General features: G+C 38.3%; 1 pseudogene; it reads left to right on the top strand.

The window, feature by feature from the left end:
- The first annotated feature begins 519 nt into the window (after positions 1-519).
- LOC149256595 (tyrosine--tRNA ligase, chloroplastic/mitochondrial pseudogene) lies at positions 520-2,180 on the top strand (annotated as a pseudogene).
- The last annotated feature ends 3,315 nt before the right edge of the window (positions 2,181-5,495 follow it).

Here is a 5,495-nt window from a genome sequence, read left to right as displayed (position 1 = left end):
AGATAAGTGTAATTCTTAATTGCTGCACTTTCAGAATACATTTTTCATGTTGGCCTTTGTCCCAGGAATTCAAGTTTTGCTCCTGTGCACCGTGCTACACTTTCACCTCACCAATTTAACAGAAAATTCTTAATTGCTTTCTGTTGGTTGACATACATCACTATTTAAGCTAATTTTGTTTGTCTAAAAATACACAATAGGCCCTGCAGTTTGAACACCACCAATCCAGCGTATCAGATCATTCCACAACTCCAGACTCCATTGCCCAATGGTATTTCACCATCTAAACACTATGTCATAAGACCTGAAAGAAATCCTTCAACCAAAATATAAACCAAAACCTGAGTATAATAACTAGCCTAAAACATCATCATAACAGAGACAAATCATAAAGAGAGAGCCCTCTCTGATCACAGCTTGGCTAGAAACTGTGATCCAAAGATTTGTTAGTGGTTACCCCGGCCGTATTCCCTTGGGAGTCATAGGGAACAACCTGGGTGCTAACAAGAAGGACGATTTATGAATGCCAAAACATTTATGTTCGGTGGTCATATATCAGGTGTTGCAGACTCGATTAAAGTCCAGGTAAGCCATAACTACAACCCTTAGTGCATTAAATTTATGGTGTCTGTGATAACGAGGGAGGCAATATATGTATGTCTAAAACTGCCTGATTCCTTACAGGAAGGGGAGAGTGTGGGCATATGGAGAACGGTTGTTTTAGCTTATCAAACGCTGGGAGTGGCGTTTGGGGGTCTGGTCACTTCTCCACTGTACGTGTACCCGTCTATGAACTTGAAATCTCCAGATGAGGAAGATTATTTGGGTATTCTCAGCCTCATGTTTTGGACTCTTTCTATGATTGGGGTAGTCAAATATGTCTGTATAGCCCTCCGTGCAGATGACCGCGGTGAAGGTTTGCAGATCGATACCCACAAACCAATTAGTTGTATAGTCCAGAATGATATTTTCAAATGCTTTTTCTTTGCTACATTGTGTCTGTATTCCTCCATGCAATGAATGTGTAGTAACAAAAATGAGGGTACATGTATCTGTAATTTATTTATAATGGTATGTTTACTGCTTTGCTTGTGTGCGAGTTCATTTTTATTGTTGATAGTGTTTAAATCAATTACTAACAGAGTCTTGTGATCATGGATTTTAAATCAAGTTATTTCAAGAATTTTTATATTTTATTTTTATTAGGGCAGACGAATGATATCCATGATGGAAATTTAGGATTTCGTCATTCTTATGCTATAGTGATAAATCATTATGATTGGTGGAAATAATTCAAGCTGCTGGATTTTCTCAGAGATATCGGGAAGCATGCAAGAGTGGGCACCGTGATTGCCAAGGAGAGTGTGAAGAAGAGGCTGCAGTCAGAGGAGGGGATGAGCTTCACTGATTTTTCATATCAATTGCTGCATGGTTATGATTTTCTTCACCTATTTAAGAATGAGAATGTTTCGGTTCAGATTGGGGAAGTGATCAGTGGGGGAATATAACTGCAGGGACTGAATTGATTGGGAGGGTTCTTCAGCAAGAAGGGACTTATGGGTTGACATTTCCACTTATTTTGAGAAGTGATGGGACCAAGTTTGGGAAGTCAGAAGATGGGGCGATTTGGCTCTCTGCTTCCATGCTTTCCCCTTACAAGTTTTACCAACATTTTATTGGGATCTCTGATGCAAACGTGATAGTATTTTTGAAAAAGCTTGCTTTCTTGATCCTGGAAAAATTTTCTGAGCTTGAAGAAGGCATGAGAAAGCTTGGGTACGTCCCCAATTCTGTTCCAAGCAAACTTGCTGAAGAAGTGAATTGTTTCGTTCATGGTGAAGAAGGATTGGAGGCCTTGAGGGCAACATAGGCTTCGGCTCATGGTTCAAAGACTCACTTAGAATGGAAAACTATTGATGCCATTGCAAATGAAGTACCATCCTCCTTGTTGTCGTATAATGAGGTGTTGAGTTCATCTCTGGTGGATTTATCTGTGAAAGTCGGGTTGCTGCCAACTAAAGCAACAGTGAAGCGTCTCATTAAGACAAGGAGGTCTCTACATGAATAACCAAAGAGTAGACAACGAGGGGAAAATTATTGAAGCAACTGATATTTTCGATGATAAATTGTTGTTTCTATCAGCAGGCAAAAAGAACAAGTTGGTTGTAACGATAGCTTAATTCATGCGGATGGCTTTCAGGACATTGATTGTTTGAATGGATAAATTACCTAAAATTTGTTTTCAATGAACCATGATAGTAGGCTTGAGATTGTTTCAGTTATGTGTGTCTTTGCTTCAAACGACTGATGTAGTCAAGTTGTCAATGTTCATGATACACACTTAACTGATTTCAAATAGACATCTGTAGGTGAATTGTTCTAGCTTGGCACAATTTTCTTAGATTCATAGATGCAGTTTGACATGTATGTTCACTCGAGGTATTCTCATGAGATTTTGGGCAATCGAAACAGTTACAGTAAATTTATACATTTCTTAACATTTTAAGGCGTAGGGATATCTTTCATAAAGTTAAAAGGTCATTTTCATATATAGGCAATAGACCTGATTGACTGGTTCCTCAGCGAGCACTGTAATATCCTGGTCCCCAGCTCTTAACCCACATTGACATTGTAATATCCCGTTCCCCAACTCTTAACCCACGTTGACATTGTAATTGTAATTAATTACGTTATTGATTCTTGTATGGGAATATAATCCCCAGCACTTAACTCCCATTGATGTTGCTATTATAATTAATTATGTTAGTGATCCCTTTGTATGGGCATGTAAATGTAAATGGGCAAAGACCTAGAATAATTGTAATTATAATCTAATAACAACTGATGAAGAGGTGAAGCCTTGATATGAAGACATATATAATTATAATCTAATAACAACTAATGAAGAGGTGAAGCCTTGATATGAACACATATAAGTCCCACTATGCCATGATCTTTATGCCAATGAGGGATATAAGTCCCACTATGCCATGATCTTTATGCCAATGAGGGTGTTCACAGTGGTATGTTAAATAACACTGCAACTACTTAGTGGATTACTGAAAACTGAAACCAAATTTACTTCACAGTGGTATGTTAAATAACACTGCAACTACTTAGTGAATTACTGAAAACTAGGCAACTGAAAACTGAAACCAAATTTACTATACCATGATCTTTATGCCAATGAGGGTGTTCACAGTGGTATGTTAAATAACACTGCAATTACTTGGTGAATTACTGAAAACTAGGCAGCTGAAAACTGAAACCAAAGTTACTATACCATGATCTTTATGCCAATGAGGATGTTCACAGTGGTATGTTAAATAACACTGCAACTACTTAGTGAATTACTGAAAACTAAGCAACTGAAAACTGAAACCAAATTTACTTTCACCAAGATACAGAGTAACTTTACTAAATTCTTGTAATCTGTTGCATAAATTCAACCACATTTCTTCATTTCTTGTAATCTGTTGCATAAATTCAACCACATTTCTTCATTTCTTGTAATCTGTTGCATAAATTCAACCACATTTCTTCATTTCTAAGGTAACTCAGAGTAGACCCTGTATTGATGTCAATGCATCATCCCATAATTTTATCTTCTTCCCATTGTTTACACCCCAAAACACATGATTGTCCAATGTCAACTAAATGTTTGCTGCTCATAATGTTATATCGATGAGCCCCTTTAGGGAGAGTGGATTGGCCTTCTAATGATGTTAGGCTTTTGTTACCTAGATTAATTTTTAAGATTCCGATCCAAAGCTTCTCACCTTCCACTAATAGCCTCCAATACACTTTCTTTTTAATTGAATTCTAGAATACAGGGTGAGAATGTGAGTTTTTGAACGTGAGTTGTCGACTTTGCAAGCGCTGCAACTTGCCACTTCAATACACTTTTGCACAAAGGGCTTTCTTCATTTGCTCCAATTTTCTTATCCCTGCACCTCCAGCTCAAATGGGGCTTGATATCACGGGAATTGTTGAAGGATGCCTTCTATTTCATTGATCACTCTCTGTGGTGCCAGAACACTGGAGCTTTGATAAATCGGAATGCCTTACATGTCAGGTTGAATGAGGAGAGTTCTACCTACTAGGGAGAGGGAATTGTTTGTTCATACTTCTACCCTCTTTCTTATATTATCAAAAACATCTTTCCATTTTTTGCAGCATGTCTTCCATTTGCTACTGAAGAGTAAACGGTAGGAAGAGTATCTTCCTTAATTCCCATCATTGTCAGGATTTTGTTCTCCAGCCCCAGGTTTACATTCAGGAAAAAAATAATTTATTTGTCTTTATTCATGTCAAATAATCTGACCTGTGGGTGTTTTAAATACTTTGATGGCGTGTCTATTGCTTTGGCTTTTTTCAGACTAGCAGATCCCAGAAGTAGGGGATCTTCTTCATTTGTACATGGGAAATAGGGCCAAAACTAGCAAAGGAAATGTTGAAGTGAGTTTGGGCGGATATTTTGTTTGAGTATCTGAAACATGCACACCATCAATTTGGAGAAGAGTTAATGGTCCACACAGTGTTGCTGGATCTAGAGCCAAAAAGAAGATAGTGAAGATTCAAGAAGTTCATCTTTTGTGCAGTTGACAAAGCTACCGACCGCTGGTTATTTGGGCATCACCAAATGTGACAACCATACATTACAGGGCAGAGCATATGAACATGTTATCCAAAAAAAATTACATTTACAGACGTGTATACTTTTTCTTTACCTTTATTCTACAAGCACAGGTCCTTTCGATTCCTTGTTATGTCAATATGTAGTCTTTTATGAGGTCTCCTCACGACATTGTTAAAGATTCGTCGTCCTCAACAGAACAGGTGTCGCTTTATCTTTATCAACGTGATGCACACAAATTTAGGAACTTCGGCTTATTACTTCTTGCACACAGAGACCCAGTCTTTAGACTTGGTGCTGGCCCCTTTCGCTATTTTTCTTCTCACACGCTTTCCCTTACTCTACTCCTCACAGACCAACATGCCTCAATCTTTGTTAAAAACTTCGGGTGCCATAGATTCGCCAACAAGTTTGCGGTAGGAAATACATTTGGTTTTTTGTTTGGGTGGTTTTGGTTTGCAATGTTCTGGTAAAACTGCCAACATCTGAACCAATTTCTATACCATAGAAACCCCAGAAGCTCACTGCCGTCATTGACGTCCTGATATTCAACTAAAGGGAGCCTGCATCTTCATCACCTTATCGTGCGAGAGTCCCCATTATCTCAAAGTACTAGGAAACCCCCACTATGTCAGTTGAACAGAGGAGAGGCACCTAGTGATCAAAAAAGAAGGGCAGGTCTTAATTTCATTTAGAAGGGCACACATTTAACATTGAACTGATTTACTTCCTCTGTAGCAGGCGACTGAACAACACGTCTAGAAATGGTCCTTGTCAAGGTCATTATCACCGATAGAGATATTTTGACAAAGGAAATTTGACACTGCACACAATCTACAATCACAAACAAATAAGAGAT

Source organism: Pinus tabuliformis, chromosome 7, assembly GCF_031772625.1.
Source record: "Pinus tabuliformis cultivar Carrire ecotype Pingquan chromosome 7, CPIR1, whole genome shotgun sequence".
Lineage (NCBI taxonomy): Eukaryota > Viridiplantae > Streptophyta > Pinopsida > Pinales > Pinaceae > Pinus > Pinus tabuliformis.
Note: the sequence above shows the minus strand (reverse complement) of the source record. Positions and strands in the feature narration are given on the sequence as shown.